The 26,933-nt window shown below is 38.4% G+C and overlaps 1 long non-coding RNA gene across 1 annotated transcript in view; it reads right to left on the bottom strand.

Moving 5' to 3' along the window:
* Window positions 1-16,001: 16,001 nt before the first annotated feature.
* LOC105526696 overlaps window positions 16,002-26,933 on the bottom strand; it is a 37,150-nt gene continuing 26,218 nt past the window's right edge. The window contains exons 3-4 of the long non-coding RNA XR_001004127.1: window positions 19,932-20,020; window positions 16,002-17,728 (exon numbers count right to left, since the gene is read on the bottom strand). This is a non-coding gene — a long non-coding RNA (uncharacterized LOC105526696). The remainder of the gene's footprint in view (window positions 17,729-19,931; window positions 20,021-26,933) is intronic.

Genomic DNA, 26,933 nt, shown 5'->3' with positions numbered 1-26,933 from the left:
AGCTAACTCAGTCTATTTATTGAGAAACCAGAATACAGCTATAAGATGAAATAGTTATATACATCTGTTAATTAGTTTTAACAATATATTAAGAATCCCTGATTTAAACAGATTTTACTTTAGCCATATGTTAGATTGACTAGAGTAAAAATATATAAGAACTGGATATTTGCAACATTGTCAGATATTTAAATATATTGAATGATTAATTTTTTTCAGACAGCATCAAAACTTTTAAAAATAAAATCAGACTAAAAGTAGTTTTCATTGGCCTTAATAAACAAAAGGAAATTATTTTTTCCTTGTGAACAGCATATCCAGTTTTTTTTATTCTAATCTGTCAATCTTTGTCTTATCATTGGAGAATTTAATCCATTCATATTTAATTACTAATACATTTGGATAAATATACCTTTTGCCATTTGTTTTTATTTATTATGTGTTCCATTATTTAGCTTTCTGGCCTTATTTTGGATCAATTAATTTTGTTTTTTTAATTCATATTTTTATGCTTTCCTTTCCTTTCTGCATCTCTGTGCTTCCTCCAGATCAATATCCCACTATACAAAGAATACAGAATTTGTGATGGTGAAAAATTCTCAATTTTTGTCTGAATGTGTTTTCATTTTGCCTTCACATTTGAAGTATATTTTCCCTGGATATTGAATTATGGTTTGCCACATAATTTCTTTCCATAATTCAAAGATTTTATTCTACAATGATGAGACTCACTTCATTCCTGCAGAAAAGTGATTCATCAGTATCACTGTTGCTTCCTTTAATGTAACTTTTTACTCCAGTATTTTTTAAATTTCCTCTTTGACTTTTAAAAAGAATCCATTTGACTATGAAGTACCTAGATAAAGTTTCTCCTAGGTGTCAATACTCTTGCTTGGAATTCATGGAGTATCTTGAACACTTTTGATAAGTTTGAAAATTCTTGGTCAGTGTCTATTTAAATATTATTTTTGTTTCATATGAGTCTTTAGATTAATTTTCCATATCTCCTCTCAGTGCTTCAATATGATCATTTTATATTGACTTGTCTCCCTGTTCATTAATCCTCTGTTTTCCTTTGCATAATTCATAGAAACAATCTACTAAATTGTTAATTTCAGATAATGTATGTTTTGGTTCCAAAATTCAATTTGATTCCTTCTTACAGATTTCACGTCTGCTGAAAATATCCCTTTTTCCTGTTGTTTTCTCGAATATACTATTCAAAATTATTTTGAAGACTCTGGTGACTTCAGTATCTGAATCACATAAGGGGTAGTTTCTTTTTTCTTTTCTTTTTCTTCTTCTTTTTTTTTTTTTTTGAGATGGAGTCTTGCTCTGTCACCCAGACTAGAGTGCAGTGGCATGATCTTGGCTCACTGCAACCTCCACCTTTGGGTTCAAGTGATTCTCCTGCCTCAACCTCCCGAGTAGCTGGGATTACAGGTGCACACCACCACACTGGCTAATTTTTATATTCTTAGTAGAGATGGGACTTCACCATGTTGGCCAGACTGGTCTCAAACTCCTTAGCTCAAGTGATCTGCCCATCTCAGCCTCCCAAAGTGCTGGGATTACAGTTGTGAGCCACCACGCCTTGCCTTGGTCATATTATATAGCATGCCTCAATTTAAAACTTTTCGGTAATAGACCTATGAATAAAAAATGTTGAGGCTCTGGATAATGACCCCTTCATCTGAAAAGAAAAAATTTTTCTCTGGCAGACAGAGAGAGTATAGGCACATCACCCTGATCCTGTGAGAGGTTTGTTCTATGTTTATAGGTAGGTTTTCCCCTTACCCTTTGGTACAGATCTTTCTCCTAAGATGTGGCATTTCCCAATTCTCAGACAAAAGTCTGAGGTAGTTCCCAGGGTCCATCCACCTTAGCCGTCTCGAAACTCCAATATTTATCCCTCTAACAGTCACAACTACTCAAATCTTTGCTGCTTTCAGCATAATTTTTTTCATTTTATTTTGTACATGTGCAACATAGATATAGCAACATTTGACCTCATTTTATTACAGTTTTTCCTCTCTAGATATTGGCCTTCATGTCCTAGCAACCTTGGCAGCCCCAAGTTACAACCTCTGTCTTCTTAAGTCAATGATACTATTGTTTTCTGCTCAGACACTATTCCCCCAATGCCATGATCTGAAAAAAGCCCTTAAGGAAAAAGTCAGTGTGACTGTGAAGCTCATCTTCACGTGCTACCCTTCCACTGGTGACTGTGCCACCTTACACCCTTCCTGCATTAGCTGTACTCCAATGGCTTTGACCTTTTTTTAAAATTTGTCTAGCTTTTCGTTGTGTTTGGCAAAAGGGTTAATGTTACACGAGGTACTCATTTATGGCTGAAACAAGAAGTCCTCTCTGAATACTTTTAAGATTTTATCTTTGTCCTTTGTTTTGTGTATTGTATTATGGTGTGCCTTATGTTGGTTTTCTGGTTTTTTCTACATTGGGTTTGTAAGGCTTTTTGAATTTGTGGTTAGAAGTGTTTCATCAGTTTTTGCTAATTCTTAAACATCTTTTCTAACATCGTTTTCGTACCATTTCCTTTCTCCACTTCTAAGATTTTACTTACATATATTAGACAAATTCACTGGCTTTCATATATTTCTTCTTTTACAAATTTGTATCATTTTCCAGTTTGTTTGTTGTTTTTTTTTAACTTTCAGAGAAAAGGAATAGAAACCAACCTACAATTCCAGTCCTCTGTTAAGCTATGTCTAATTGGCTATTAAACCCAGATATTCTGATCTTGATTTCAGTTTTTTTTTTTTTTTTTAGTTCTCTGCTCTTATCCTTCATTTTAGCACATACTTTCTTAAACATGTTAATCAGTCCACATCTGATAACTGCAATATCTGGATGACTTGTGGGATTACTTTTATTTTTTTTTTTATTATTTCTCCTCATTTTTGTTCAATTTATCTAGTTCTCTGGTGTGCCTAATTATTTTTTATTACATGCAAGGCATTGTAATAAAAAAACTGGAGAGATAATTTGAGGCTCTAGATGATATTTTCTGAGATTTGGGTTTAATTTTGCTTCAGATATTCAATTAAGTTAAAGCAAATCACTTTTGTTTGATCAGGTATTTTGCTGTTTGAATCTGGGGTTGTTGCTCTTCTATTTTCTTTTCACTGCTCTTTCTATTGTGCAACTTTTTTGAGGCTCCAGACAAAAACCTGGGGTCTTTCCAGGTCCCTTTATATTGGAGGTCCCAGAAATTTAATTTTAATCTCCTCAGCCCTGTAAATCTGCTAGAGTTCTGCACAGCGTGTCAGCCTCTCAGCTGCTATTTGCAAATGACCATGACCATGTCGAAACAAAAGGGGAGTTATGATGTGTTACTGATCATGTTATAGATTCCTAGGGTAGGCAGAGTATAAACTTTTAGCTGTGAATAGGATAACCATTTGTTACTATTTACCTAAAATAATGTCAGTTTACATCTGTGGTTCTGGAGCAATAATTAACAAGTGCTTACTTTTACTCTCAAAAGTATCCCAGTTTAAAAATTCACCCTGGCTGTAAATACTATTTAAGCTGTGCAGAAAAATGAATGAGGATATACAGGAGTGAAGACATTTCAGCATTTCAGGAAGAAAAAAGACCTATCAAAGACACATAGGAATGAAGCCATACACTGCACTCATATCCTGCAAGAAGTACAGCAGTAATGGAGATTAATATAAGGGCAATGAGTAGAATTAGGTCTGAAGACATAGCAAGGGATTGGAACGTGATGTGATTTGGCTGTGTCCCCACCCCAATCTCATCTAGAATTGTAATCTGAATTGTAATCCCCACATGTCAGGGAAGGGACCTGGTGAGAGGTGACTGGATCGTGGGGGCGGTTTCCCCCATGCTGCTCTTGTGATAGTGAGTTCTCATGAGATCTGATGGTTTTATAAGTGGTGGTTCCCCCACACACCCCCTCTCTCTCTCCTGCTGCCATGTGAGATGTGCCTGCTGCCCCTTCCATTACGATTGCAAGTTTCCTGAGGCCTCCCCAGCCAAGCAAAACTGTGAGTCAATTAAACCTTTTTTTCTTATAAATTACCCAGTCTCGGGCAGTTCTGTATGGCAGTGTGAAAATGGACTAATACAGAGCATGACAGACACTGGAATTAGCTTGTATTTCTGTAGATAACCGGAAGTTATTGACAGGCAAAGGTATCACCAAAGTAGATTTTAGAGGTAATTATAATAACTCATATGAGAGATGATGTTGAAATGAACAAAAGCATGGGGAAATAAAAAATGAGATGAGAGAACAGATACAAGAATTATATAGGAAGTAAAATCAAATCACATCTAGTGACTGACTGAGGTATAGAGAAAAGATAACTTGGATGACATATACAGAGACAAGGATGACTCTACCCAGTCTGGCTTGAGAGATTATATGAATGAGAAGAGCCTAAGGGAGGTTAGTTGGGGAGGCACTACAAAACAAAAAGAAAACAATCCTGTCCTTATTTCTGCAACAGGAGCAAACTGGCATGAATGTTTCAGAGCATCTATTATTATGGAGAAGTGAATACCCTCAACTTAGGGACATAGTTCTTTTTCTGGAAGGACACTGTGTTCACTTGGGCTGCCATCATAAAATACCACAGCCTGGGTGTCTTACACAACAATTTCTATTTCAAAGTTCTGGAAGTTGGCAAGTCCAAGATCAATGTACAGCTGTGCTAGGTTCCTGGTTAGGGCTCTCTGCCTTCTTGCTGTGTCCTCCTATAGTGGTGGTGGGAGGGGGTAATCTCTCTTCTTCTCCTTATGAGGTCACAGTCCTATTGGATTAGGGCCTTACCCTTAAGAACTCATTTGAGTTTAATAACCTCCTGAAGACCCTGTCTCCAGATACAATCACATTGGCGGTTAGGGCTTCAATGTATGAATTTGGGGGTTGAGGGAGGATACGGTTCAGTCCACAGCAGACACAATGCAATCTTTTACTTTATGATCCTTTCCAAGTTGTTTCACGTTTGTGTTTGGTTAAGCCAGTGAGAAGCGTTGATAATCCAGAAGATCCAGAAGAGAGAAATCGAACAAACCCTTTTTATTGCCTTCTGAAAAGGCAGCTGAAAAACACACATGTTCATGCTTTAGTGGCTAAGAAGGTGAAAAAAAAACACAGCAAGAAAGAAAATTAAAAACCTAAGTCAATATAATCATACTAACAGCAGGGAATGGCATCATCTTCCAATGCCTGCTGTTACAGATGGAACACTTGCCTGTCAGAGGCGATATCTGAGCAATTGTCCCAGGCATCAGCCTATGAGTGTGGGCATTAGAACTGGCTGTGGCAACGTACCTGCCTAACGACAGACCCACTGTGCAGAAAGACCCCTGGGTGCCTCACTGCTTCTCTTATTCATTTCATTCTACCCTATAAGATATTCATTTTTTAAAACATTTTTATCAAAGTATATTTTAAATATAAAATCTGCATGTTTTAATTACACAATTCAGTACATTTTAGTTTATTTACAGAACTATACAATCATCATCAATCAAATTACAGAACATTTCAATCACACTAAATAGAAACCTTATGCCATGTACAGTCTCACTCCCTCTTCTCACTCCCTCTCATCACTCCCTCCTCCTCATTCCCTCTCCCAGCCCAAGTTAACCACTCATCTACTTCATGTGTCTGAAGATACTCACTTTCAAGATGACTTTGCAAATGCATAGCTTTCTCACATTTCATTTACTTCCCTATGTATTTAGCCTTAAAATACCAAAATAAATGAATGACGGATTTGATTCCAGCCTCAGGACCTTGAACATTGGAGTCTGTTTTTTTACCATAGAGATCCCTCATGTGGATGGTGACAAAGAAACCAACGTGTTGAGCCATTGTTTTCCATTTTCATTCTGCTAAGACTCAGATGTAATGCTGCTGCCCAAACTGAGGAGGTGGACACCCTATGGAGCCCCTGATTGCAAAGCCAATCTGGCAGTTATGTTTATAAAGACAAATGAGATGCCAGTTTGTTAGACCCCTGTTTCAGTTCACCAAAATAAAAATCAGTACACAGGAAGGAAAAGAGGGAAACCTGCCTAGGGGCTCTGCCTCGACACATGCATAACCTTTGCTCTTCCCTCCATTGTGTAAAATATGCCACATCTTCTAGTTTCACAACCATGAAACCATGTGTGTCTGTAAGTTCTTGACATTTCAGCTCATCTGGTTGACCATATTTCAGTACCTGGTTAACAGAGATTTTGGAAGCTGTTGGATCTTCTAAGCTTACCTAGTTTCTGATATTATTATCACCAAATAAATACTTATTGAACACTATGCATTAGGTATCAGGAGATGAGAGAAGTAGCAGGCACAGGTCTCCACCATCCAAAGTCTAAGAAACTAAGAAAAGATAATTTCATCAGCAAAGTTCGATCAGGGCATTTGTAAAGGGAGTAGAGTGAGAAAGTATACCAGTCTTGAGAGAGGAGCATGCATATTTCAAAACAGAATACTCAATGTTAAAATTGCCATGATTGATTTTTAATAATAGTGTTTAGTACATTTTGAAATTCTAAGAAATATTGAAAATGAGATTTTCATATTTATCAAACAGATACAAGTTTTTCAAATTTATCGCTCAATTTGTACTCATTAAATAAAGAACAGCACAAAATTCATTCTTCGAGAGAGTTACAAGCAGTAATGCTATGAAAGCCCAGAAGAGAGATTACTTTAGATAACATAAGAGGGCTTCATGGAGGAGGTGATGTCTGAGATAGACAATTGAAGTTTGTTTGAGTCAGATAGGCAGATAGAGAGCAGATGTGGAAGCACAGGGCCTGTTTAAGTAGCAGAAGGTGTACAGAATAGCTTAAATAAGATCATTCATATGGATAAAGCTGCTCAACCCTTTACAAATGGATATGGACAAACCTGCTCAACCCTTTACAAACCCTTGACAAATGGCAGGGTAAGGTGATAGAGGATCCAGGCAAAATTTATAGCAACTCTGAAGCAGCATCAAAAATGAAAAATGGTCAAGGCTTGGTGATTCTGCTGAAAGGAAATGGAATGTGGAAGAGCAAGGGGGAAAGAAGAGACAGGATTTAATAACATCAAGGTTTCCAGAGTCCATGAATAAGAGAAGTGCATACCATTAGCAGAAATAAGGACACAGGATGAAGAGCCAGTTTGGAAGATAATGTGATTGAAGACATTGTAGTGCCAAAGCTGGCACAAGAGGCACACTGACCGCAAACCACAGGCCCCTTGATTCCTTCTGCAGTGTTATTAAGAGAGGCTGTCCCGATATTGTGACAGGCCAGCCTACACTCCACAAGCTTGGGTGTGAATCCAATTTCTCCACAAACCTGCGCATTAAGGTTTATCAGGATCACTCCCATCCTCCATTCTCTTTCCCTAGAATAGGAGCTGCTGATGTGAAAGTCGATTGAAACCAGTTAAGATTCACAAACCTCAAGTCGACTTAAATGATTCTTCTATTGTATATATTCCTTGACTATACATCCTTGTCACAAAATTGTAATTAAGACAAAAAGCAGTTCTCTAGTGGAAAGAACACAGGGTTTAGTTTAACCAGAACGGGCTTGGCTTGGAATGCCAGTCCCTCCACTAACTAGCTTTCATCTCTTTGACCTTAACTCTTCTCACCTGAAAAACAGAACTAATAACTTTTATGTTGTAAGGATTAAACTTTTTAAAAACACACTTAAAATATCTGGACTGGTTCCAAAGTATAGCATTTATCCCCCCACCCCCTCTTTCTAGATTAAAGCTTGAGTCTGGTACTGAAAGATGAAAACATCAGTCTAATATTGGGTGAAGAAATTTAGTGGCAAAAGCCACTGGGATGGTATGTGGAAATGTGGGATAGAAGGTTCCTAAATGTTTATGGAGTCAACTGTATTTATTATTGATTTGGGCACTTGGTTATATGCTATTTTATTTCCCATGTGTATGTTTCGTCATGCCCAAAAAGATTGAAAACTCTTCAAGGGCAGATACCACGAATTATTTGGGTTCTTTGGCTCTCAACACACTGCACGTGTAAAATCATAGTCTAAAACGTGTTGTATTCCTTTGCCACGGCTGCCATAACAAAGTGCCACAGGCTGGGTGGCTTAAACCAGTGGTCCCTAACCTTTTCGGCACCAGGGACCAATTTCGTGGAAGATAATTTTTCCACAGACCACGGGGGTAGTGGAGGGGATGGGTTGGGCTTAAAACTGTTCGATCTCAGATCAGCAGGCATTAGTTAGATGCTCATAAGGAGCGCGCAACCTAGATCCCTCGCATGCGCAGTTCACAATAGGGTTTGTGCTCCTATGAGAATCTAATACCACTGCTGATCTGATGGGAGGTGGAGCTCAGGCAGTGATGCTCACTTGCCTACACTCACCTCCTGCTGTGCAGCTCAGTCCTTAACAGGCCACCAACTGGTACAGATCCACGGCCCGGGGATTGAGGACTCCTGGCTTAAACAACGAATTTATTTTCCCACAGTTCTGATGACTAGAAGTCCAAATTCAAGGGGTGGCAGGTTTGTTTCTTCTGAGGTCTCTCTCCTTAGCTTGTAGATGGCCATCTTCTCCCTGTCTTCTGTGTATTTCCGTATCCATATTTTCTCTTCTTAGAAGGATATCAGTCAGTTGGATTAGGATCCACCCAAATGACCTCGTTCTAACTTAGTTATCTCTTGAAGACCCTAGATCCAAATACAGTCACATTCTGAGGCCCTGGGGGTGAGGACATCAACATACGAATTTTGGGAGACACGATTCAGCCCATTGCATGTGTTTACCATAGAATAGCTTTTTCTGGTTTGCAAAAAGCTGATATATATACCATATCATTATCATTCAAAACAACCTGGAAATGCAGTTGGGATAATCATCATTTCCATTTAATGGGTGAGAAAACTGAGGCTCATGGACTAGATAGTTGAACCAGGACACAAACTCAGGACTTCTGAGTCTAAATATAGTAATCTTTTCACCTTATCACATCACCTGTGTGAAATGAGAGGTTGACAGTAATTAGATGCCTAAAAGAACACACCTATGACTTGTTAATGATGTATTCTGTATTACAGAGTGAAGAGAAACCAGGCTACCTTTACCTCTCACAAAGCAAATGGCAACACAGCAGACATATCATCAAATGTCTTTGCTTTTGACTCGAAATTGTGCATTCAGTATGAAACCTAATTATTTAATGCTGATCAGAAGCCTTGATTGGCAGAATTACACTCTTTGATATGAAAATAACATCCCATTAGTGAATTTGGTTTAGTAAACCAAAAATTTTAATAAAATGCATAGATGGGAGAAGGAAAATAATGAAAGGGTCCTTGATGGTAAAGCTCCAGCAGGCAGGAAACCAATGGCTCCAAGATCCTTTTCATCTCTAAGCCTCAGTGGCTCTTATATCTTTCCACTGCTTTGGCACACAGCTCAATGCCAGACACATAGGAGTTGTTCAGTATGTTTTGGATTTAATTGAAGCTGATTAAGCTTCACCACTCAGATGCTACACATTATGGAGCACCCCTTAAAATACCATCAAAACTACCTATCTCCAGCCTCTTAACTCTAGAGGTCTCACAGCACTTTGCTCACAAATCCTTAAAACAGGAAGGTGAAGTAGGAAGACGAAATGTAATATACTGTCCTCTTAATGGGTACTCATTACCAAATAAGGATGTATTTTCACCCTCACTTGCTCTCACTTTCTCTTTGTCTGTCAAAACTTTAAACCTAAAGAACAATTCAATTTTATGGAGAGAGGTCAAGTGTTCTTATTCTCCCCAGTCCCACATTTTAAAGCCATCACTTCAAATGCCTGAGTAATTTCTATTAAACTGATCTCTTTAAATAAAAAGCACCATATAATAAAATACGACTCCTTTGGGACTAGAGATTCAGTTAAGGATTTTCTATAAATTGATGTGGGTGCTTTCTAACACGTACCTAAAGCAACAAAACCACAGTGGTTGCTGGGTAGAGTTTTGTATCAGAAATATAGACTGAATTAAACAGTTCTGGCTGACTCTTTCAGAAGTAAGATGAAATCGAAGTGGTGGAAAGATTCCTAAAATCAAGAGTGAGCTCCTTGAAGGCTGGATCAGGTCACAGTTGTATATGAGCTTAGAATATGTGATGAATAAACACGCAGGCCTGGCTGAGGTTAAAAAAAAAAAAAAAGGACATGTTCAGGTTTAAGAAAAATGCTAAGTCAGGAATGTTTATTTGCCAAAAAGCACCCAACTCTTCCCTGCATTTGGGTTCTAGTGACCTTAAGTCATCCCCCAGTAACCTGAATTCTCTAGATTTTCAGCATTCAGATCTTTATCTTTTCTTAGACCCCAAACTTGCCAAATTTTTGCATCTGATTGAAACTAACACTGAACTAGGTCTTGAAAATCAACCCACTTCTTTGTTATAAATTGTTTAAATGAGATATAAAGAAGGCAATTGACAGGGCATGGTGGCTCACGTCTGCAATCCCAGCACTTTGGGAGGCTGAGGTGGGCAGATCATGAGGTCGGGACATCGAGACCATCCTGGCTAACATTGTGAAACCCCGTCTCTACTAAAAATACAAAAATTAGCTGGGCGTGGCAGCACGCACCTGTAGTCCCAGTTACTTGGGAGGCAGGGGAACTGCTTGAACCTGGAGGTGGAGGTTGCAATGAGCCCAGACTGTGCCACTGTACACTGGCCTGGTGACAGAGCAAGACTCTGTCTCAAAAAAAAAAAAAAAAGAAACAGAAAAAGAAAAAAAGGCAGTTACTAAATACGGAAATGAAGACTTCATTAGTGACAGGGTCAGAACTTGAAGGCGACTTCTACTTCTTAGTTAACATCTATTTCCCTCTGCCATTCCACTGTGGCCTACCAATCAGCTCATACTAAACTCATACAACAAAGGCCACATATTTACAATTTATTATGGACCTCAAAAATGAGTAAGTAGGGCTGGGCGCAGTGGCTCATGCTTGTAATCCCAGCACTTTGGGAGGTTGAGGTGGACGGATCACGAGTTCAGGAGATCGAGACCATCCTGGCTAACAGAGTGAAACCCCATCTCTATTAAAAAAAAATACAAAAAATTAGCTGGGTGTGGTGGTGGGCGCCTGTAGTCCCAGCTACTCAGGAGGCTAAGGCAGTAGAATGGCGTGAACCTGGGAGGCGAAGCTTGCAGTGAGCCTAGATCACGCCACTGCACTCCAGCCTGGGCGACAGAGCAAGACTCCGTCTCAAAAAAAAAAAAAAAAAAAAAGAGTAAGCACTTTCACCAAAGAATTGAGTCTAAGTCTAATTTCAACAAGAAGACAACAAATGAGATTTTCAACCCCTCTCCAGTCACAATGTTGGCTCATAATTCTATCTATGTGTTGCTTCTCTGCTGCCGTGTGGAAAGCCAAGGGGCTGGTAGCAGTGAATAAGGTGGTGTTTCAATGACCTGTAACTCCTAACTCCACCACTGTCATTTAAACCATACTTTTATTTATGGCAGGATAATATTGTGAAATATTAGCTTGTATTCCTTGATCCCTGCCCCATTTATTCAGCTAAAGCATTTTTTATTCATTGCTTTAGAGAAGGCATACCCCAGAAGAAGGCTAAAAGAAAAAGATAAATGGAGTCAATTCTTGTTTTAAAAAGCGTAGTTCTCAAGAAGGAATGGAAAAAAGTAATAGGCAATAGTCTTGAGAGTATATTCAATAAGGAAAGCCAGGCCATTTTACTCCCAAACGAGACAGTTTCACTACACAGAGGAGCAGAGGGTGGACGGGAAACAGACTTCTGAGAAACAGCTGGGAAGATTTGGGCATTTTAGAGATCTAAAATGAAAGAGGAACATATTTTTCTACATTTAAACCTAATTTGGCTTTTGAGCCTCTGATCCCTGGATCATAACTTCAGTTTAGGGATTGCTCCCTCTTCCCTTTTGCGTCTGTAGAGGAAAAGAAATATCTTCCCCACACTCATCACTAGGTTCATGTCTGAGGCCCATAAAACAAAGGACAGAATCAACAAGAGAAAAACAGAGAAACTTATTTAAGTTTTACATGGTACAGGAGACTTCATAAGGAAATGAAGACCCAAAGAAACCATGAAACCTGTATTTTTTATGCTAGGCTTGATGAAGAAATTGATGGTTGTGGAGAAACAGGATTGAACAAAGGGGCATGATCTAATGAAAACAAACGGAGGGGAACTTAGCAAGGCCTGTGTGTTCAGATTCTTCTCTGCGTCAGACATAAGGATGTGCCTTTTCTCTTGGTTTAGAAATGGCACCTCCCTAATGAGGGTCTTAAGACCTGCTTCAGGGAAAGGTCAGAAAATCCTTCCTAGGCTTTATGACCTGTGTCACATGAGAAGCGTGAGGGGAAAGGTAGAATGACCTTCTTGGAACCTCCCTTGTAAAGATTATGACAGTAAGAGAACTCTAACATGACTAACTCCATCTTGCTTCTAACATCACAGGCTGGCTCTTTGCTCATTTCTGGGTGTAGGCCAAGCTAATTGCGGGAGGAATTTAGTTTACAACTTAACTTTGAAGCAAGGATGATAATAGCACCTCCCTAAAATTGACCCCCTCCTTGCTTGAGGGCAGTTACCAAACCGCCTTTTAATGAAAGGACACAAGATTATGATTATGAAAGAGGCCCGAGTTCTGATAAAATGTAGGTTTAGTTTCTATCATCTCTTACTGCTCAGAAGTCATGGGGTCAGAGGTCGTATAATTTATAACTTTCCCAATTGCTCCTACAGATTATATCACCTATTTTAGAACCTAAGATTGGTCCTTTGAGATGTTTTTCAGACTGACCCAATCCAGACTCATGACTCATGACTCAATGGGTCCTGTGGCTTCCCACCCAGAGGTAACTCAGTACACAAGGACCATTTTCCACACCCCTATGATTGTATCCCCAACAGGTCAGCAGCACTTACCCCCTAATCCCCTGCTCACCGAACTATCCATGAAAAACCCTGACCTCTGAGGCTTCAGGGAGACTAATTTGTAGTAACTGTAATTTTTCCATGTGGCCAGCTTCCTGTTAAACTCCTCTTTCTTAACTGCAATACCATGGTCTCAGTGAACTGGTTTTGTCTGTGCAGAGGGCAGGAAGAACCCACTGGGCAATTACATTCCTGCTTCTGTTTTCTCAAATTCCTTTAGCTTAAAAAATTATGGGGTAGCATATCCTGAATGTCATAATACCTAAGTTTTAGGGGATGATATAGAGCTAAGGTATCAAGGATGTGGGGCCATGCAGGAGTTTGATGTTCACTGCACCATGTAGCCACACTAGCATCTTTCTGCACTGGCATGCATCCACAGTAGCTGAGACTGGGAGGCCTTCTTTTGCATTCGGTCCTCTGTGCATTCTTTTCTACTATAGGGCCTTTATAGTTATGACTCATTCTCAAGTATTTTCAGGCCACTTTTGATCATGGGAAGAACCATCTATTTATTCTTCATTTTGTGGATCCATGGAATACTCTGGGGGACTCTCTGAGACTCCATTTACCTACTGTATCACACCTGTGATACTGTAATAGAAGAAGACATATGTATTTGGTCTTTGTTCCCAGTTCCTGGCACAAGAGCTTCTAAAACCCTTGTAATTGTCTGAGTAATAGGAGTGAGAGAAATACCTTTTGTTATTCATAATAAGCCCCAATTTCAATCACATCTGAATATGCTACTGGGGTGACTCTCGGTGGGCCCTGAATTGTTTCAAGATGAAGGCTGGTTGCAGAGGAACCAACCTTGTGATTGGAGGGTTGGAACTTAGCCTCACCTTCCCACCCCTTCACCTCCAGAGGGGGAAGAGAGGCTGGAGACTGAGTCAACCACCAATGGCCAGTGATTTAATCAGTCATACCTACTTAATGGAGCCTCCATAAAAACCCCAAATGATGGGGTTCCAAGAGCTTCTGGGTTGGTCAACACATCCAGGTGTGGAGAGGGTGGCATGTCCTAAGAAGGCATGGAAACTCCAAGCCCTCAGAGGCACGAAAGCAACATTAGGCTTAAATATGGAAAGAGAAGTTACATGTCTGGCTCACCTGAGCTAGTGTACTGAAGAGTCATATGAGATATTTCATACTTTTTAAAAGAAATTACTTCTGTTTTTCCCATTTGCCTTGTGTAAAACTATTATAGTCATCACGTTGTACTTGAAGTTAAAACCCTCAGGCAATATAATTATAAAGTTAATAAGTATTAAATGGAAACAAGTAAAACCAATTCATACTGTTTTATTCACTAAAACAGTCTTGTGATAACAAAATATAGGGTTTTTGAGTTTTTTTGGAAGGGGGTCAAGCTGTTTTTTACATTCATAACATTCCTTTGGTATAAATATATCTGAGGCCCCATTTTCTCTTGGTCTATAGAGACCATTCCTTGTCTTTCTTTATTAAGTTACAGCTTGTCATAGCATGCTTTTTTCTTGTTAAAATATTTATTTTTGTTCTAAAGTTGTTGAGGATAGTAGGATATTTATGCTTTAAAATGCTAGGGTGTACTTGAAATGACATAAAATGCCTAGATTCAAGCTTGAAGCTTCAACAATTAGGTAATTTTATTAGTATTAGGCAAAAATGAACAACACTTATGTCTACCTCGGGTCACCTCTATGCTAAAACAAAAATGCTACCATATTAGCAAGGATATATAGCCCTCCCCAAAAGGCTGGCAATTAGGATAATGTGGTAAGTATATTAAAGCAATCTACCCACCATGAACAAACACAAAAGGTCTAGCATATGATCTACAGTCCCCGTCCAGGTGTTACAGGGTTACACAATTAGAAAATGCCACTATCCTTTTTCTACATTCAACAAGGCCATAAACATATAGATGATTCTATTACTATTGCTACAAATGGCAAATGTCATCAGCAAACAAGCAATAAAAAGCAAAGAACTGCCTAACTAGATGGAGAAATGAGAGCCAACACCCATGGAAGAGTAAAGAAGGAAGAGGAAGCTGATTCTTGGGTTTTGTCTTTAATATGTTTTATTTTTATACTTTTATTATCTGAGGTTTTTGAAACCTATTACTTGAGACTTTAAGAGCCCAATATGAAAGTATTACCAAAACAGTTGAAAAAGAAGGTAAAAGCTGACCAGGAGTCATTTTTCTCATTTTTAAAAGAAATAATTAGAGGATTGAATCTTGGAGATCTTTCTCTAGATTTTTTTTTTTTTTTTTTTGAGACATAGTCTCACTCTGTCGCCCAGACTGGAATGCAGTGGTGGCACAATCTCAGTTCACTGCAACCTCCACCTCCTTGGTTCAAGCTATTATCCTGCCTCAGCCTCCTAAGTAGCTGGGATTACAGATGTGCACCACCACACCCAGCTACTTTTTGTATTTTTTTAGTAGAGATGGGGTTTCACTGCATTGGCCAAGCTGGTCTTGAACTCCTGACCTCAGGTGATCCACTCACTTCAGCCTCCCAAAGTGCTGGGATCACAGGCATGAGTCACCAGCCCCGGCCTCAAATTTTGTGATTATTACATCTCTTGCCTACTGTTACCATCACGTATCTTTCTTCCATCACCCTCCGTGGTAAAGAAGAGTTTCTGACCCAAATATGGATAAAATACACAGTGGAAGGCTCTTCCTTTTCTACCTAAGAAGCTGAGTGGATGCTGAAATACACACAGTGCATAAAAGAGATGCTCTTTTCAACCGTTGTATGTGGCATAATGACTAACTTCAAAGCCAGTTCTTCTTAATTTAGGAAAATAACTCTGGAGACTTCTAAGGTAGAACAGGATTTTAACTATCTGAGGAAGCATAAGTTTAGCAGAAGACAGAAGGAAATTCCAGGGCATTAAATTGTGCGTTCGGCACCATAAGAAACAGAATCAGAGAGCCCTGACAGACAGAATACACAGTGGCATTCAAAAACAGGTCACAAGGATCAACTAGTCTGCAACTATCATTGTAAAGATGAGAAAACAAAACAAATCCAAGAAGTTTATTGCTGATACTAGAAACACACATTCCTCTAAGAGCAGCAAACTTTCTATAAAGGGTCAGTCAGTGAATATCTCCGATGTGGTGAGCCTAGTGATCTCTGTCACAACTACTCAATTCTGCCATTGTAACCCCAAAGCAGCCATAAACAAGGTGTAATAAATGGGTGTTGCTGTGTTTCTATAAGATTATTTGCAAAATCAGGCTGAGGACCGGATTCCACCCACTGGCCATGCTACAACAACCCCTTAACTACAGAATATTATTCTATATCACTGTTCAGTGTTCCACTCATCACAAATCAGGGAAAGCAAACTATCCTGAAGTATAAGAAGCTTTCAGTGCTTCTCTAGAACGGCTTGAGATAGCCCTTCAGAAAAGTATATATATTTGCAGATTGTCATCTTTGTCACTTACATGCAGAGACTGCCTGGGAACAAAGATAATATAAATAAAACAGAACTGGTCCCAATATTTTCCCATTTCTGACTGCTAAGCCATACCACAGACTTCTCAGTTATGTGCTTCACATACTTTTAGTTAGGTCTCTGTCACTTACAACCAAGAATCCTAAACAATCAGCTGATTGAATTTCCACTTACCTGACAACTACCACTTAGATTATTTTACCAGTTAAATTATTTACCATAATTTCTATGTTTTATTTTGACTATCTTTAATGCCAATCCTTCACCAATTTGTTATATACTTCTCTATGGGCTTAGCAGAGATTAACATTTTAAAGTCATTTAAAGAATAATCAGCATTATAAATATGTAATAGAATGATGTTTTACATTTGTATAGAACCTTGAAGTGTAAACTATTCCTTTATTTGAGACAGAGTCTCACTCTGTTTCCCAGGATGGAGTGCAGTAGTGTGATCATGGCTCACTGTAGCCTCGACCTCCCAGGCTCAGGCGATCCTCCTTTCTCAGCTTCCTGAGTAGCTGGGACCACAGGCATACGCCACCAAGCCTAGTTAATTTTTTTTCTTTTGTAGTGACAAGGTCTATGTTGCCCAGCCTGGTCTTGAATTCCTAGGCTCAAGCAATCCGCCCACCTTGGCCTCCCAAAGTGTTGAAATTACATGCATGAGCCACTGCCCAAAAATGTAATCAGCCCTAAAATAGTCTTTAATTATAAAATTATTTCTTACTACTACAGCGTTGTGAGATAGCCAGGGAAGTTATTACTGTTCCTACTTTATAAAGAGAGATCACTTAATTCTAGAACTCTCTCAAGGCCTCTCATAGCTAATAAATAAGACTAGAACTTGAGTCTTACGAATCTTAGTCTACTGCTGTCTTACCTATACTTCCCTTTTCTGTGTGGTCAACTAAGTACTCTTCTGTGTCTTTTTTTTTTTTTTTTTTTGTCATTTCCTTTTTATCTGTCAGGCAGCCAGCTCTGACTTACTCTCTGCTCCTGTCATCTCTCCCCCACATACCAACTTCCTCACCATGATTATACCAATAATACAGTTTCTTATATGAGGGGTTCTGGAAAATTAGACAACGAAGCATATTGCAGATTACATGTTAAAAAGGTCTAGTTCACACTGAATGACAACTTGAGACAATATGAGATAGTTTTCAGACAACAGCTTTGTGGCAGGCAGGGGACTCCTTTCTCTGCATACTCTTGTTGGTTGAGGTTGCATTGCACTGGCTGAGATTCCTGAAACAGTGGCCCATGGATGGAGATGTAGAATCTGCAGGAATATTATTGCACCATGAGTAAGTGAGGATACCCATAAGACTTCCTTAAATACAAAGGATGATATACTTTTAGCTCTGAACTTTAGAAAACCTAAGCAAAGATCTACACAGGAATGCAATTATGACACTGGGATTTATTTTTCCCTTGGAAAATGAGGGATCAGTCTTCCAAACTGGCATTATCGAAGGATCTTGGCACACTTACCATTATCTCTTCCAGCTCTACATTTCAATGAATTGCTCCCAACACTTCAGTGTTGGGACAATTCAGCCTCTCTTTTCATATTCATTCCTCTTCTTTGGTTGTTGGAAGAAGACTGAATTTTTGACTTTCATGAAAACAATTTAATTTTAGAATTCCTAGGTCTGAATAGTTTAGTTATCTGGTTCTCAAGTGTTTAACTATTTGGCAAAGTGCTTTTTATTTCTCTGTTGGATAAAAAGTATATATAATTTAAATTTATCTCTCAATTTAATGTGATTAGACCTGGGGAACCAGTTGTTTTTTTGCACATGAATCCAGAACATTCCTGTTCTAGAATTCCAGGATATTAAGTAGATAGATACTAGGTATATTTTTTCATGCGGTCCTTCAGTGATCATTGTCATTATCATCGTTGTCAAAATCATCATAAACTGAGTGCTTACTCTGCTCTGGGTATTGACTAAGCAATTGATATGGTGAGATGTTACTACTCTCTAATTTTCAGACCCTATTTGATTGTCAAAATAAGGGTCCAGTTCAGAAACACACATTGCAATTAGTTATCATGTCTCTCTAGATGCCTTAACTAGTTCATTAGTCTTTCCCTGGCTTTCAAAACTGAGACTTTTGAAAATTACCATCCAGTAATTCTGCAGAATATGCCTCAATGTGGCTTTATTGTGCTTTCGCATGATGAGATTTAGATGATGCATCTGACAGGAATATCACAGATGTTTCTTATTGCATTCTATCAGGTAGGTGACAAGTAATTTTGATTTATGCTATCACTGGCGATGTTCACTTTGATCACTCAGTTCAGGTGGCATCTGCCATGTTTCTCCATTCAAAATGTATTCATTTTCCCTCTTGTGATTAGTAAATATTTTGTGGGGGATAGATTTGAAAGTATGTACATATCTCATTCATTCCAAATTTTCAATTTACTCACTTTGATAATGATGGACTTATGGTTTTGTATTTTAATGAGCTGTAATACATTACTATCATTTATTCTGATGGCCAAATTATTCCCAATTTGGCTTATGGGAGCTTCTTCAAGATGATTTTTATGCCCTTTTGACATGACTTCATTGTTTTTTTTAAAGGACTTCCTTACTTTCTGGTATAAAATGCTTGATATTGTACTCCCTCTATACAATGTACTCCCTCTATGAAATCTGGTCATTTTCCCAGAAAAACTCTCTCTCTTTTTGGTGAAGACTGGTATTTAGAAGCCAAGATATGGATGCTAAATGTGCTAGTTGCTATTGCAGTGGATATGTTGCCAGTGTATTTCAGTGAACAGAGCTAGGTATTATAATACACACATGCACCCACATACATTTACATCTCCATGTATTAATATATCTTTATTTATTACAAATTATAAGTTCACACCAGTACCTTCAACTCCATAATTTTCTCCTTTTTTATATTTGTAATTTGCTTCTATGACAGAATCTTGGCCCTCTCACCCTCAATATACTTACTTACCTATTTGATCAGTCTACCATATGTAACCAATCTCTCATCTCGCCTCCTCACCCCACTTGGGGTCTGACATTTATGCTGGGTGACCTCTAGCATAGATGCTCTCCTATCCTGCTAAGCTTTCTTGCCCCACAAGAAACCACCCCTTCACAGGGATGCCATTCTCACTCCTCTTGATCTCTAAAACCATGTGATGAGTCACCTCCTTTCATTTGGTGGCGTGTTGGATAGTGGCACATCAAAACGCATGTCCACCCAAAACTTCAAAATGTGACTTCATTTGGAATAAGGGTCTTTGTAGCCATAGCCAAGATAAGGATCTCAAGATGAGACCATCCTGGATTAGGGAGGGCTCTATATCCAATAACAAGTGTTCTTATGGGAGTCAGAAAAGGAGGCGACACAGACACACAGAGGGAAAAGCCCCACGTGAAAGCAGAAGCCGCGATTGAAGTGATGTGCCTACAAGCCAAGGAACTCCAAGGATTGCCAACACCCACCAGAAGCAAGGATGCACAGTTCTCCCTTGGAGTCTTCTAAAGAAATCAAGCCTGCCTATACTTTGATTTTGGCCTTCTGGCCTCCAGAACTGTGAAAGAATAAATTTCTGTTGAATGAAGTCAGCAAGTTTAACATAATTAGTTACAGCAGCTCTGAGAAATTAATACAGAGTTTGGTACCAGGAGTTAGCACTTGGACAAGTATTTTGGGGGTCCATATTCCAATCCACTCTACCTCTAGACACCTGCTTCACCCAGCTTGTCCTCCAAAACCCCACACCAGCCTGTCCTCACATGTGAACATCCTCCTCACCCTGCCAAGGCTCTGACAGCCCTTGACAGGCTGTGCCCTATCGGTACTTACCCTCTCGGGTCTGACATGTTGCTCTGAGCCACCACAAACCCCACCCTCCTCCCTGCTGCAGACTCCTACCTTGCCCTGCCCATTTCATGGCTTTAGAATGGAATTTCTGAGTTAGAAAAAGAAGAGAGAAGAATCCAATTAACATTTAACTTCAATGCAAATTAAGCTTCATAATAAACAGTATTGCTCACACTTTCTTTTTTTTTTCACGGACAAGGTCTCGGTCTATCATCCAGGCTGGAATGCAGCGGTACATTCAGAGCTCACTGCAGCCTCGAACTCCTGGGCTTACGTGATCCTCCAGCCTTGGCCTTCCAAAGTGCTGGGATTAAAGGCACGAGCCACTGTGCCCTACCATGCTTACTTTTTTTTATTTCCCTTACAAGACAAAAGTATAAGCTCTTTCTAAAATAAAGTGGAAAGTGTCAAAATTATCCCCATTTCCTAATGTAAGGAAAAAACATACAGCATTCTTGGTAGAGAAAGATAGAAATTCTTTTATAAAATAGCTATCTATCCTATTTTCAGTATAGTTGCTCTTCATTTGATCTAAGCAAATACGACATTTCAGTACAATAAATGTACTCAAAAGACCCATGTAGTGAACTGAATTCTTCAGAGATAAAACACTTTGTCAAGAAAAAAAAGAAAAGTCAAAGTGGCTTCAGAGGTTGTCTCTCCTTCTTTAAGCTTCTGGGATTTTTAGGCATCGTCAAAAGAAATGCCAAAATACAATAAATATACCAACAGGATAAAACACAAGTTTGTTGTAAAACCATAAACAAAGCATGATTATCACACAGGGATCTTAGGTTTATGTTATTATACTCTAACAATGAAGTCCTTAATTAAAACATTCTACAAGTTCAGGGTTATTAAGGACATCTGAAAGCCCTGTAACAAGGGGACAAAATGGAAAATAGAGCTTATTCCAGTCTCACTATTTCCAACAGAACATTTTAGGAAAGCTTTGAGCATTAGCTGAAACACAGGGAAAAATAAAGACATGAAAACTATTTCCTGAAGTTTATTTTTTAAAAGTTCTATCTGTTTTTCTTTACATCTGTTGTGGCTGCTGTTCCCACAGATAAGTCACCATCCAGTGCCAGAATGGAAGAAAGTTTACGGGTCTCTTTTGTTATGTAGCACTGAACTACAGAGAAAATTTTATTGCACATTTGCTGCTTTCAATTTCCCCAGATTGTTTAACAATTCTGTGCTTCTGTGACATAAAAGACAGGCCAGAAACCTGAGGCTGCACTTCTCAGCTCCAGATCGAACATGACATTACAAACCGGACAGCATTTGACAATTTGGCTTGCTCTTTGAAAGCTATCAGACTGTGCCACGACCAAGATGCAGAAAAAAATAAGTCTTTGTTAGGCAACATTTGTAAAAACGTAGTTCCCATTATGCATTGGCAAGTGTTAGCTACAATTAGTAATTATTAATATTAATGAAATCGGTATGTAAAGGATGCAAGAGGGACTTTAATTCATTAGGGGATAACTCAATACCCTGTGTTCTATTGTGCTGCAGAGAGAGTATCTGTGATATGAAATCACACATCGGCTGTCTATTTGGACTTACTGACTTGCCACTTCTTGCCAGTTGTGTAGCTAAAGAAAATTTAAAGTACAATAGTCGATATAATCATTTCTCAAGTGGACCTATTCATCTCTCATCAAAAAGAAAAGACATAATGAGAGAAGAGCATTTTTCTGTGTTTGAATTATATTTAATACCATGGGAGATATAAAGATACTGAAGCCTTAAAATCTATAATGTTGCCTGCCATGTTTTGACAATACTAACTTTAACCTGTAGAACAAATTACAGTAAAAGCCTGTGTATTTGGTAGTCCATCAACCAGAAGTTCCTCTCTCTACTAGCAATTTTGAGCTGTGCCAATAGGGTAAAATTGATATTTCTGATTATGGCTGGTTACAAGATCCTACTGTGCATTCTCAAAGAAAGTTTAAATTTTATCAGGCAATTTTAATATATATTACTTGTACTCTAGTGCTTTGAAAAACTGATAATCCACATATGTAGTAATCCTGGCCTTTCAACTTTACTGCCATCTCATAATTTCATGTCCTGATGATTAACCCTTCTTTGATGTCCCAATATTTCTTCAGGTGTAATTATACTATATTTTGCATGTATATATATAAAAATATGTGAATATAATAAACATATTATGAATAATTACACATAGTACAGACATAGCACCTATTTATATTGCAGCTACATCCTGGGTGTTAGTGTATTCTACGAATGTCACATATATAGTATATATTGACTCACTTAATTGTAGCAATTACCTGATATTTAAATAGCAAGATTGTAAAAATGAGGCAGAAGGCTTTATGACTTGCCAAAGATCACATGTCTAATAAAGTCATAGAGGCAAGACTGAAACTGGATTCCACCAGCATCCGAAGCTTTATTCCTTCCAATACACAACATGCCTCACTATACCTACCACCCTTCTAATTTCTAAACCAGATACTTTCAGAATAATCATCAATTTTTCCTTCTTTATTTACATCCTCAATTTGTAACCAACTCATCATTTTTTTTTTTTTTCTTGGCTTAATTATCCCTAGTCTCCAGGCCCACTTTTGCCCTCATTGCTTCATGGGGTTAGATTAATATAGAAGTCTTCTAATCTAGGCTGCTTGCCTCTAAACCCCATTCTGCTTACTGGTTACATCTTAAAGCCATGTCCACTGTGTCATTCCTCAGCAATCTGATTATTTAGGGATGTATGTCAAAAAACAAAACAAAACAAAAAAAACTTTCTTTTGAGAAATAGATTTTACATTATAACCTCGTAGACCTAGTAAACATATTTGTGTGCCCGTGCACACACAGTTGATCCTCATTATTTACAAATTCTATGTTTGCAAATTCACCTACTTGCTAAATATATTTGTAACTCCCAAATCCATACTCAAAGCACGTTTGTGGTCAGTCACAGACGTGTACAGTGATGAAAATGTAAGCACCTGACATACGTGTTCCCAGCTGAGGTTGAAAAAAGTGGTGCTCTGTCTTCTTATTTCAGCTCAAACTGTAAATGAGTGTTCTTTTCAAGGCCTATTTAATGTCACACTTTTTGCATTTTTGTGCTTTTTTTTAATTGGTGATTTCATGTTTAAAATGGCCCCCAAGCACAGTGCTAACATGGTAACTGGTGTTCATCAGCACAAGAAGGCTGTGATGTACCTTAGGGAGAAAAACATGTGTTTGAGAAGCTTCATTCAGGTATGAGTGATAGTGCTTTAGCCTAGAGTTTAATGTTAATGAATCAACATATATATTAAATGAGGTGTCCTTATACAGAAACACTCACAAAACAAGGGTATGTATTAATCTGTTGATGAAAATTTTGTGACCAGAGGAACAAAGGAACCTAATCCTGTATTTACCCAGGGAGCAATGGCTTCGTAATTACTAATTCAGGTTTGGTGACTTTATAGAATAGAACTATTACAGATAACAAGAATTGACTGCATATAACTAAAACAAATACTTCACAAAAACCCTTATTAACTGCAAGACACGTTTCTATTTTCTATTTTCCTCTATCCTAGTTCATTAAAACAGGTATGTTGGTTGTGACCCAATACACTAATTTCACAACCTACTAAGGAGTCAAGATCCAAAGCGTAAAGGCCGCTAAGGTAGGACCTACTATTAGAAGATAAAACGATTTTAAATTGGCTTTCAAGGCTCTCCACGATACTGCTTTATTCTACGTCTCTAATCTTTCCCATGCCCCATCCCTTGCTGGTCCTGTCAGTCTGGCCAGACTTGGAAGATGGGTGAAGGCCCTTCAGAAACTGCTGTTAAGTCCTGGTTGAGCCCTTCTGAGCCTTAGGGTCCAGGGTCCCATGTCAGGGAGGATCTGAAGTATAGGGGAGGTCCAGGATGGGGACAGAGAGTGGCCTCCCAGGTTCACCAAGTAACTAGAATTCTGTGATGGAGAACAGGATTGGTCACACGGCAAGATGCATGCTGAATCCTATTTCTAAAGCTCTATGCTAATGCTGATTTCAACTGCATTGGGGGTTCGCTATGAAAAGTCTTCCTACTTGTTCCTTCTTGTTGAACTAAGACCAAAGCTATAAAATGGCAAGTCAAGACCTACTTATTCATTTATTTTAAAAATAAAACCTTAGTGGTAGAAGACCAAGGCCATGTTGGTTTTCTACCACTTCTCTGAAATCTCTTGAGACTAATTATTTCAAGTTGTAAACTTCACATCTAAATCAGATGGGGAGATTTTGGATGGCTGATGTTTATTTTCTTAACAATCTGGTTAAAAAATCAGTCAAATAGGTTGGGTTCAAATCACCCCTCCACCACAAATAGTAATGTGACTGTGGATGAGTTAAACACTGCAAACTCAGTATATCCTCATCTGTAAACTAGAGATAATAATGCTAACTACCTTACTGGGTTCTGGGAGAAGTAAATGAGATAATGCTTCAAAGAATGACAGGTAAAAATGATTGCTTAATACATTTTGTTATTATTGTCATAATCATTATTAGTATTACCATGGGGCCAAACACAAGATAGGCACTTAATGATTTTGTTTGTAACTACATTGCGAAACACCTGACTTTAGATCAACTGGAAACTTTTCTGCTGTTAGTCAGCACAGGACAATTCTTCAGGTATCTTTGGACTGACACAGTTATCCCCCCTTTTCTACTCATAGTTCTCAAGAATAACTATAGAATATGCTGAGAATGCAACATCTTAAGATAGGGAGAAACTAGCCTGAACAGTCTAGGCTCTGTTCTAATCCCTCATAGAAACAGTATGTCCTTCAACACATTAGCACAGTGAATCATGTTATGCTGGGGTATAAAACCCAGGGTGGGATGCTTTCTTGGGACCCTCCACTGCAGCACAAATGGGGGGCACATGCAGATGAAACTCCATCTGCCAAACTAACTTTCTTGAGGCTTTTATGAATCATAGGCTTCTGCTGTCCTATCTGTAAGTAATACACTGGCTTCATGTCACTTGTGTTGGGGAGTGTTCTATCTCACTGGATTAAGACAAGCTAGTAATCCGTACACAGTGAAACAGCTCTGTAGCCAAGTCATTCTATTTTTGCTTGTATGGTCTTTTCTAAGGTAGTCCACTTTCAGCACATGAGAAAGAACTGAGGAACGCTGTTGAAGGATTCGCCTTACCAAACCTTACTGTATGACAAGCATTATATGAGATTTCATAAACATATTTCTCATCTTATATTCACAGTTTCCGAGATGTAAATGGCATTAACTTTATTTTATAAGTAAAGAAGCTGTGGCTCCAGACAAATAAATAGCTCAAGGTCACACATCTTGCTGTTATAGTAAGCCATATATTCAAAGGGGATCAAAGAAGAATGGAGAGGAAAGTAATGTATTTTTCTTTCCTTCCAGGTTTCAGCATTACTTTGGTGTTACTAGCCTATCTAACTTTCTTTTGCCTTCCCAGATGTTTTAGCACTGCCATGCTATAGTTAGAAACAGTAGAAAAGTGCAATCATTTATAACCAAGTCAGAGATTAGATTTAAAACAACAAAAAGAGTTTGTATATGGCATTATGTAACTAAGAGGTAATGAAATTCACATCTTTCAAGATTTAATGTGAGGGGCAGAGCCTGAGCTTACTCAAGCCACTGATTTACCAGCCCCTCACTTCTCCAAAGCATGGACCAGTCCAGCACCCTACCACCAGAGCAGCAGAGCCCAAGTAGGTGGAATAGGCATACAAATCTCTATAGCCTAAGCCACTGAGGCATGCAGGGGCATTGCTGATATTGACTATAGCTGAAGAAACTGTACAAAGACTACACTACTGCACCTACCCAAAGAAAAGCCAATGCACCCTACCCAACTGACACCCTAGGACATATCTGCAGGAGAAAGTTTTTTCCCATGAAAGCCACACTACAAAACTGGAAGAGGCAAATGTTCCACTAAATGCACAGATATCAATCAAGGAAGACAAGAACATGAAAAAGCAGTGAAATATAACACTACATAGCACAGTAATTCTCCAGTAACTGACCTCAACATAAGGAAAATTTTTAATTGCCTGAAAAAAAATTCAAAATAATAACTTTAAGAAAACTCAGAGACAAAGGAATACAAAAAAGACAATTCAATGAAAATGAAAAAACAATTCATGATTTGAATGAGAAATTCAACAAAAGATGGGTATCAAAAATGAAAAAAACAGAAATATTGGAGCTGAAGAATTTAATAAATAAAAACATGTCATTGAAAGCTTCAACAACACATTACATCAAGCAGAAGAAAGAATCCCTGAACATGAGGAGATACCTTTTGAAATAATCCAGTCAAACAAGAAAAAAGAATGGAAAAGAATGAAGAAAGTCTGTCAAACTTATTGGACACCATTAAGCAAACAAATGATTGCATTATGGCAGTTTCAGAGGTGGAAGAGATGGGAAAAGTCATAGAAAATTTATTCAATGAAATAATAGCTAAAAATCTTCCAAGTCTTGGGAGAGATATGCACAGCCAGATACACAATGTTGTAAAGTTCCCCAAAGTTTCAACTCAAAAAGTTCTTCTCCAAGGCATATTATAGTCAAACC

The sequence above is a fragment of the Colobus angolensis genome, unplaced genomic scaffold (genome assembly GCF_000951035.1).
Source record: "Colobus angolensis palliatus isolate OR3802 unplaced genomic scaffold, Cang.pa_1.0 Scaffold6, whole genome shotgun sequence".
NCBI lineage: Eukaryota > Metazoa > Chordata > Mammalia > Primates > Cercopithecidae > Colobus > Colobus angolensis.
This window is presented reverse-complemented; position numbering and strand designations above follow the sequence as displayed.